Genomic DNA, 10775 nt, shown 5'->3' with positions numbered 1-10775 from the left:
ACAGGGGATGCATCACTTGATGGTTGTCTGTTCGCATGGATGGCACGTGACTCCTGCATTGGGGAGACTGGGCATGAGTACTGGAAGCTCCTTAGACATGGGGGGGCACCGGCACACCGACCATGGCCCTGCTCCCTCTACTCTACCCTGGCATGGCCTCCTCCCCCAAAGCCCTGCCCATGCTCCACCCCTGCTCTGTCCCAGGCCCCGCTCCTGCTCAACCCCCTCCCCCGAGGCCCCCCTGCCCACACCTCTCTGCTGCGGATGGGCAGGGGGCGCTCTCGGGGAAGGGGGTAGAGAAGCACAAGTAGCAGGTGGGGGGGGGGCTCTCGGAAGAGGCAGAGCGGGGATGGGAAGAGGTGGAGTGAGGGTGGGCCCTTAGGGGAAAAGGTGGAGTGGGGGCAGGAAAAGGAGCAGCACAGGCGGGGCCACGGGGGAAGAGGACGAGCACAGGTGGGGCTGCAGCTCAGGTGCCCTTTCGGCAGTATGCCTCCAAAGGAAGGTTCACTGCATCCTGTTTGGGGAGGTTTAGCCTTCCCTGGCCTCTTATACCCGCTACCCTTAGCTGTTCTGTTCATTCCCTCTGGGGCACCTGGCACTGGCCACTGTCAGAAGACAAGATACTGGGCTAGATGGACCTTTAGTCTGACCCAGTATGGCCATTCTTATGTTCTCATATCATTTAGCTTGTAGCAGTGCTTGGAACCTCTTGCAAAAGCAGGGCTAATAAAGTTCCATTCTAGCCAATTCAAACAGAGTTATAGTCTTGAATGGATCTTATAAAAACTTTACAAAAAGTTAAATTGATTTTTTGTAATGTCTGGAAAGAAAAAAGACAGACAGTCTATTTATATATCTTATGGGAAGTTGAGTCTGCTTCTGTATTTCAGCACATTTTCAAGTCAGTACCATGAAACACTCAGCAATCTCTCCCTGTGAATTTACAATGAGCCCCGTTCATTGTGGTCAGAGGCTGAAGTTTGAGAAAATAGCATAAACAAAAATTAAGATAGGATCCATCGTTTTCTGTGCTTGCTGATAAGTGGCAAAGAACATAGTAATTGTCCAGCGGCATTTATTACATCGTGTGTATGCAAAAGACAACAGAATAATATGCAAAGGACTTCATCAATTCCCTAAACATGATGCTGGCAGTGCAAAAAACAGCATAGCTTACTGTTTGCAGTGTAGAGGTCTGTGGTGAGCAAAGGGCCCTGTAGCGATTTATATTCTGAAACAAATCCATCAGATATATTACAACCTCTTCAGCAAAACACTCTGTGAAAGGAACCACATGCTGAATCTTCTTGCACTGCTTGTTGTTTGCAAAAGTTTTTAGCCTAAATGAAAATGCAGCACTCTACTCCTTTCAGTCTTGAGCATCATGAAGAAAAGACATGAAGAAAGCTCAGCAATGAACAGGACCAGAGGGCACTTCAAGTTGAAAGCGAGTCAGCTGTGGCAGCATGAAATGAAACTTAGTGAATAGGTTCAATTCTACATGAACATCCCATTAAGGAAATAAATCACATCCACCCCAAGTAGATATCAGATGCAAGAATCAAGAGTAAAATTGTAAAAGGAGCATTTTAGAGGCAGACTTCAGATCAGTTCTTTAGATTTTCCAGGAAATAACCAATGTACTGTACCAGGTTTTGCAAATGCCTACATCCTTGCAACTACTTTTAAAGTTTAAAGGAGTCCTGGGCTTCATGGCAAAACCACAATAGTTTGAAGTGACGAGTTTTGGGATACAGAATAAAAGGTAGTTAGGCTGTACTTGCTTAATCTACTTTTTTAAATGAACTCCAAAGACCAAGAACTTTTTGGAGCAGGGACTGTTTTTTATTGTGTTTGCAGTGTAGTTGTAGCCATATTGGTCCCAGGAGATTAGAGAGACAAAGTGGGTGAAGTAATATCTTTTATTTGACCTACTTCTGTTACTGAGAAACACCAGTCTCTACCTTGAACAGTCCCTTACAATATGTACTAACTTATGCCAAACAATCTGTTCCACCTTGCATTTTGCTGAGACACTGGGAGTATCTTTCCTAAACCTGAGGAAGAGCTCTGTATAGCTCAAAAGTATCTCTCTCTCACCAACAGAAGTTGGTCCAATAAAAGATATTACCTCACCCACCGTGCGTCTCTCTGTTTTGTACGTCACCTAGCACAGTGATGCCCTAATCCCTAGATGCTACTGTAATACAAACATGTATTGTTAGTACTAACAACTGAAGGCACCAGAGTTGTATTATTGCAAAAGAAGGCACATTTTCCCCCTATTGGATGAAAACAATGTAAAAGTTGTACACAAAAAGTTCAATCTTTCTCTACTGAAGTAAAGGATAAAAGTAGAATTGGGCCCAAAATGGCCATTTTCCACTTTCCCCACACACAGTAAACTCAGAGGGTTGGATTGTGGAACTTATATCATTGCTCTGCATAGAGAGTGATGCAGCATCCATTAGAACTAGAGTTGTGTGAAATTTTTTACTAAAACATTTTTCAGGGGGAAAAAGTACCGTATATACTCGATCATAAGCCAGATAGTTTATAAGCCGCTTCCCTTCCCCCCCCCCCCCCCCCAAGATGGATAAGTAAAAATGGAAATTTTTTTATAACCCGTTCATAAGCCGACCCTATAATTCAGGGGTCAGCAAACTTTGGCTCCTGGGCCATCAGGATTAGCCGCTGGTGGGCCGAGATGGTTTGTTTACCTCAAGCGTCCTCAGGCATGGAGGTAAACCTAAGTAAACAAAGTGTCCTGCCGCACCAGCTGCTTACCCTGACGGGCCGGGACAGCAACTGGTGGGGAAAATTTGGGGGGGGGGGGAAGGAAGAGAGAAGCTGGGAGTCAGGGGAGTAATCCATGTGACCATCCCCTACATGACCCCACCCCTAGCCCGAGACCCCCACACTCTTCCCATCCCATCCCTTCCCAGATTATCTGGGGAGGACCAGGGGAGGATGTCTCTGGCCTGGCTGAAGCTGCTCCAAATTGGGAAGCTAGATGATGCCATAGTTGTCATTGTGGAGGATAATTTTCTACACTCTGGGTCCTAGTAGTGCCCCCCACAGTCTGGCACCTGAGGCGGGTACCTCAGTTCGCCTCATGGTAAGGCCAGCCTTGCATCTACATTACATTGTTGACTCATATTCAATTTGTGATCCACTATAACCCTCAGATCCTTTTCAGCAGTAGTACAGCCAGTTATTCCCCATTTTGTAGCTCTGCATTTGATTTTTAAGTGTAGCACTTTGAATTTATCTCTACAGAATTTCATCTTGTTGATTTCAGATCAATTTTCAAATTTATCAAGGTCGTTTTGACTCTAATCCTGTCTTCCAAAGTGCTAAGCATACTCTCCACTCCATTATCCAAGCCACTAACGAAAATATTGAATAGTACTGGACCCAGGATTGGCCCCTGCAGTACTCCACTAAAGCTGACCTCCCAGTTTGACAGTGAACCACTGAAAATAAACATTTTGTTTTGGAATGAAAAAAAGCATTCTGTTCTACTTGAAACTTTTTGTTTCCAAACTTCTCAAAATAGCCAACAAACCTAAAAATCTATTATTCATGCAGCTTTAGTTAGGACAGAGCAAACTGTTCCCCTGATGCACTTGCCCCACTCCATAGGCCAGTGTGGAGGATGGGTAGTGCCATGATTTGACCTACTCTCTACCCTTCTCCATAGGTTTTTTTTTTTTTTTTTGGCAACTTGATCTCAGGGGTGTCCAGTTCATTTGCAGCATCTTGAGAATGCCTCACTCTCAGATCTTCATAAATAACTTTCCCTAATGACCCTGAGTTGTTTTCACTTTCTAAGTACACGGCATATCACTGTATTGCAACCACTGATGATTTAACTGACAATACATCTGTACCCCTCCCAAATGCAAAAATCAGAGAGAAAGAGAGAGAGCCTGGAAAGATCACCAGCCAACTATATCCTGTCTAGTACGATTAACAAACAGCTACATCAAATGGGCTCAGCCCAGACAAACACCAAATCCTCAACCTCACGCTGATCATTGCAACATCTGGCGTGCACAAACTCTTCACCATCCAGGATCTCTAACAAGTTGTCTGACAGTCTGCATCACAGAAACAAGACTGAAAGATCATTGTTAGCTCACCTCAGCTCTCCCAGGTTACACTATTCATAGGAGACCCAAGCTGAAGGAAGTGAAACCTTGAGGACAATCTGGGTTTAAATGCAGGAAAACATCACTCCACTCAAATTCCTTCCAAGTGTGTCCACTTAGCTACAAGTCCAGAGACAAGACTAATGGAAGTGTCCTGCTGAAATATAAAATCTCCAGCACCACATTGTTAGTACCCATTCCCTATATTGCATATTACATCATTTTGTTGGACGCTTTGTCACTGTATGTTGTTTTAGAAGTTGACAGGATATGATGAAACACACAATATATCAGACATTAAAAAGAAAAGCAGCATTTTCCTTTGACTGAACTCACACTATCCATTTGTTCATCTCAATTTACTGCGACAAGCAGAAGTTCCGAGAACACTAAAATATTTGGCACTGTTTGCAAATTGAGTATATCTGTATTTATCAACTACCTTAGTTACATTTGCCTTGCATCTCCCAATGTTACAGGAGAGTAACCTGTTAACACAGGGGTGGGCAAATTTTTTGGCCTGAGGGCCACAGCTGGGTGGGTAAATTGCATGCAGGGCCGGAGCAGAGGGTTGGGGTGCGGGAGGGAATGCTGGGTGTGGGAGGGGGTGCGGTGTGCAGGAAGGGGCTCAGGGCAGGGGGTTGGGGTACAGGAGGGGTCCAAGGTGTGGCAGGGGGCTCAGGGCAGGGGGTTGGGGTGAAGGAAGGTGTGGGGTGCAGCAAAGGGCTCAGGACAGGGAGTTGGGGTGCAGGAGGGGTTCAGTCTCCACCCCATGCCACTTACCTGGAGCGGCTCTGGGGTAGCAGCGGCGCGCAGTGGGGCTAAGAGAGGCTCCCTGCCTGCCTGCCCTGGCCCCGCGCCGCTCCCAGAAGTGGCTGGCACCACGTCCCTGTGGCCCCTGGGGGAAGGAGAGGGAGAGGACTCTGCGTGTTGCCCTTGCTTGTGGGTACCTCCCCCGAAGCTCCCATTGGCCACTGTTCCCCATTCCCGGCCAACGGGAGCTCTGGGAGGTGGTGCCTGGAGGCACAGGCAGTGGACGGAGCCCCCTGCATCCCCCGTCCCCCCCCAGAGGCCGCAGGGACGTGGTGCCGGCAGCTTCTGGGAGCGGTGTGGGGAATTTGATGGGTTATTTTATGAAGTATAGAAATTCCATTTGATTTTCCCTGTCTCACACACAGATCTTCCAACCTCTTTTAACTGTCTCTCAAGCATTGAGAGACACGGAAGGTGAGTTAATACCTTTTATTAGACCAACTGCTGTTGGTGAGAGAGACAAGCTCTTGAATTTACACAAAGCTCTTCTTCAGTTCTGGGAAACTAAGGCCATGTCTACACTACAGAGTTAAGTCGACTTAAGTTGCATCAACAATCATAAACTGCTGTAATTACAACATGCACAAGCGTTCTCACAACATTCCTTGTGACGGCGGAGCACGTCCATAGTTGGTGCTCTAGCAACGACAGAGAGAGCAGTGCACTGTGGGGAGCTATCCCACTGTGCAAATTGCCACCTTCTCCCGCTAGAGGTTCTGGGAATGGATTGCAGTGCATCATGGAGGTGGGATTATTGCCCCATAATACAATTTTCTCTGTCGCATAATTTCAAGGGCTTCCGACTGCATTTTGTGCCATTTTTCAACTGACCCTGTAAACTTTGTGCTCGCCAGCTCTGCCTGAAAGCATGGATCTTGCACTGCTCTCCAGACTTGTGATAAGCGTTATGAACATGATGAGCTGTGAATCTGAACAGGAATCCATGGTGCCTGCCCCGCTGCGTGCCATGGAAAGAAACAATTCAAGATTGATGTTGGCATTCAAGGAGCAACTGCACATGGTGGACTGTCACTATTGGGCTTGAGAAACAAGCACTGAGTGGTGGGATCAGATTGTGATGCAGGTAGCGGATGACAAGCAGTGGCTGCAGAACTTTCATATGCGCAAAGCCACCTTCCTTGAACTGTGTGGAGAGCTTGCCCCTGCCCTGGAGTGCAAGGACACCAAAATGAGAGCTGACCTAACAGTGGAAAAGCGAGTGGCTATGTTGAAGCTGGCAACTTCAGACTGCTACCAGTCAAGCGCAAATCAGTTTGGACTTGGGAAGGCCACCTTAGGGGTTGTGGTGATGGAAGTGTGTAGGGCCATTAATCACCTCCTGCTATGAAGGACTGACTCTGGGCAATGTGCGGGAAATAGCAGATAGCTTGCAGCAATGGGATTCCCTAACTGTGGTGGGGCGATAGATGGCACACGTATCCCAATTTTGGCTCCAGAACATCTTGTGACAAAATACATCAATAAAAAGGGCTACTTCTCTATGGTATTTCAGGGGCTGGTGGATCACCAGGGTTGTTTCACTGACATCAGTGTGGGGTAGTCAGGGAAGGTGCATGACACATGCATCTTCAGGAACACAGGCATGTATAGAAAGCTGCATGCAGGGACTTTCTTTCCAGACCAGAAGGTTCCAATAAGGGATGTGGAAATGCTTATAGTGATCCTGGGAGGTGGAAATGCCCATAGTGATCCTGGGAGGTCTAGCCTACCCCTTACTCCTGTGGCTCATGAAGCCATACACCAGAAACCTTGACAGCAGAAAGAAGCACTTCAACAACAGGCTCAGCAGGTGCATAATGACGATAAAATATGCATTTGGCAGATTAAAGGGTCGCTGGCACTGCCTTTTTGGCAGGTTAGACCTCAATGAGGAAAATATTCCCATGGTCATATCAACTTGTTGTGCTCTTCATAACATTTGTGAAGCCAAGGGGGAGGGGAGGAGGAATTTCCCCAGAGGTGGATCACCTGGTGGCTGATCACCTGATACCACTTCTAGAGGTGGTTTTATGTCAGCATAGCAGAGGAGTTAAATCAGCAGGACTGTTGTGTGTACACCTCCACTGTTTTGTCGATGAAACAGTTTGTCCACCAAACTGTAGTATAGACAAGGCCTTATTCAGAGTGCCACCGCAAAATACAAATTTGTTTAGTATAAGTAGTTAACATATTTCAGGGGATCATTCAAGGTGAAGTGGCCCATTAACACCTCTTCTGTCATAGGGGGAAATGGAAAAAAAGCTGGGGTTGAAGTGGGTTATAGATTATTGTAATAAGACAAATCCATTGTTTCTATTCAGTCCATGCTTTTAATGTTGTTGTCGTCATTTTAAAGGCTAACTGCACAGCCATATGATCCCAGACTATATAAAATAAACTTTCTGTTTTTAATCCTTCATTTATATAAATAAAATAGTATTTGTTTTTTTAGGTACAGTATTTGCTTTGCTTCGCTTCATTTGTGTAAAGATATTGATTTTTTTGGAAGAGCTGACAGTGGCTTAGATGTCGGGATATACTGTAATTTCTAAAGAGTGAGAATGTAAATGGGAGGATTTACAGCTGTTTGAAGTATTCTTCCATCCTCGCAATCGTTTTTGATGGAGATGAGAGCAATAATGTCTTGTATGCATGGGCTTTTCTTCTGCCTTGGTCTCTCTTGACGAAGGAAGGAAGCGGTTACAGCTTTTACAAGCAAAAATGTGTGTTATGAAAACTGAACTGAGGAGACTATAAGTGAAATATTCCCGGATATAAGCAAACTTTGCTTCTTTAGAAAAAGACAGAGACCCTCTGAAGTGAATGTCCTCTACTTCAGTATTTTCTGCTGCACAGGACTATCTTTTGGTGCTCCATGGTAGTAACTCTTCACTGAAGTGAATAGTGATTTCTGGGGATCTTGTATTTTTGCAGGAATACAGTAGAGATTTGAATATGCAGTGCTCTGTTTTAATAGCCAGTTGAAATGACCATTAAACTAATGCACTGAATGTTAGATGGCTATGGCACAACTTAAGAACTACTTGGTATGTGATCTCTGGAAAGTATTATTCATGTTAATGGAGAGATACTGCCACAGAGCAAAAATTCCCTGTGCAACAGGAATAGAGGAAGGAGAGAGACCATGGGCCATAGAGAGTCTCTCTCATCTACAAAAAAACAACAAACTTTTTGTTTACAAGAATTTTAAGCGATTAAATCCTGTTAACACTGGCTCCAGTCAATGCTTGCTTGTGTTAGCTCTTCTCTACTGTAGATAATGGTACTCCTTAGCTTGAAAGTTTCAAGGTCATCCAGTGCTCAAGTTACCTACATACTGAAGCAGAGATGGTAACAAATGGTGTAAAAAACACAAACCTTCCTAACTGTCAGAGTGGTTAAGCACTGGAATAAATTGCCTACAGAGGTTGTGGAATCTCCATCATTGGGGATTTTTAAGAGCAGGTTGGATAAACACCTTTCAGGGATGGTCTAGATAATACTTAGTCCGGACTTGAGTGCAGGGGATTGGACTAGATGACCCCTTGAGGTCCCTTCCAGTTCTCTGATTCTAAGAAATGTGGCTAGTAGTAGTCACACTACTTCCAGTTTATCTGAGATAACACATCTGTTTAGTTTCCTATACCTTATTCATTAGCAAAAAGAGCCAACATGTTTTTTTCTTTGGCTGCTTCACATCACAAAGCAGAGGCAATATTTCCTCTCCATACTACTGGTGGGACCACACTTGGAATGCAGTATTCAGTTTGGGTCAACTCAGTGATATTGAGAAGCTTATCATATTCCTAAATGTCTTCACTTTTGGAAGAGATGGACTGACCCTGCAGTGTCAGGCTATGGCTACCACCAAAGTTAGAAGTCAGTTTTTTATCCCCATAAGTAGTTTAGATCCAAATTCAGACCCAATGTCCAAACCAAAAATGACAGAAATGTTGCCAGAATTCGAGACTTTAGCCATTTCAGCCTCCCATCCCATAACCAATACTCTTCTTACTCCTTGACCCCTATCCAGTATTGACACTCACACTGACTTCTGGGTCTGAGCTTCACAGACCTCCATTCCCTTCCTAGACTCTTCCAAAAGGGGCTCTAGATAACCATTTCCATACAACCTGTTGGGTTATATTAGCTTAAAGGCAGGAGCATAAAAGGGATGCAATCTCTGAGACCTAGAGAACCAGGAGTAAGAACAGATAGGATTCTTAGCTGTAGGACCTAAGAACAGCCAAACCCAGGAGAAAGCTAGGCTGAGGTTTATGTTTGTTGTGGTTGTTATTTAAGTTAATGATAAAAGAAATCCCAAGACATAGGTATGTTTGGACTCTATCTAGTATGTGCATGCTGTTTTAGGAGTGGGCTGTGAATACCATCTTTTTTCCAAACCATACATGGAGAAGCATTGTAGTCATCGAGGGAAAAATCCCTTGAATTAAGAAAGAAGAATTTTGAGCAAAGAGATGGGCAGCCATGGAGGATTTTCCTGCAGTGGCATTGTGTATTTGTTACATTTACATTTCTTACAATGGATCCTTTCCTGATGGGTCTGGAAATGAAAAATGTATGGTATTGGCATTATCGATACCTTGGGTGCTTTTTTATAAGCATTGTGACTAAAGTTTGTATTGTGTGTGTGTGTGTTTTTTATGCTCATAAGACAGAATGAAGACAAGGCTAGCTGTAAACATAGGAGTTTCCAAATTACTTTAGCCTAGTGCATTGCTAACAAACCTCAGAGTGTGGATTAAAGAATGTGATTGCACATCAGGGTACCCAGCTCTTTACTAATTATGTACCCACTCAAAGATACAATTGTAGATTTTAAAAAATCATTAGTCATTTTTCACAGGTTATTGGACAAATATTTTAGTGGGTATTATACTGCTATACCCAGATTCAGAAAAAACACTTTCAACCTGACAGACCAGTTTATTACTGAAATATGGTAAAATTATAGAAATAACAAAAGATGAATTAGGTAATCTAGTTCATTTCTTTGTCAAGATTGCTCCCTATTGCAGAATATATTCCAGTGTTTTGTCCGGGCCAGGTTTAAATGACAATCACTGATGGTTTCCACTTGGTATGTTATTCTGTCATCTAATAAATCTCACTGTTTAGGATTTTTTCCTGACAGTTTTCAGTTTACATTTTCTAAATTTCATCTTATCCATTCTAATATTTTCACCTATTAAAAAGTATTATAGCAATCAGTAGCAATCGCTTCAAATATTGCAAACTCAAGGATAGTGCTACGGACCATCATTCTAGGACTACTACAAGGCTCCACCTGGACTGTAGTCAACATTTCCTCTTTCCTTGGTTTTTAACTCTTGCTGTATTAAGCTCACTTGACTCTAGTGGGCAATCTCGGGAAAGAAGTTAAATAACATGGCGTCTCAATTATATTCTCTCCACTAGAGGTGATTCCTCTAGGGCAAGATTGAGATGAACTGGCAAAATTTCCTAGAAGAAGCTTGCTATTTCTCTTCTGTGGATAAAAGGACTTAAGTCTTTTATGCTGTTTGTCTGGCATCTTTTAAGGATATTACATTCACTTTAAAAAGTAATTTTAAAAATTAACTGATTTTATGTATTATGTTTCTTATAATGTTATTCTAGTTAGTTGAAAGGGGTAGAATGGGTTCCCTGTTAGCCTCAAAACTCCTTAAGGACAGTATTTACTTACTACATGATGGGCTAAATTCTGCCTTTACCAATATCCTATAGCACCTTATTAAACTCTGGGCAGAGTACAGAAGGAAGAGTATGTCCCCACTGAGCTGTGTA

The sequence above is a fragment of the Chrysemys picta genome, chromosome 5, assembly GCF_011386835.1.
Source record: "Chrysemys picta bellii isolate R12L10 chromosome 5, ASM1138683v2, whole genome shotgun sequence".
NCBI lineage: Eukaryota > Metazoa > Chordata > Testudines > Emydidae > Chrysemys > Chrysemys picta.
This window is presented reverse-complemented; position numbering follows the sequence as displayed.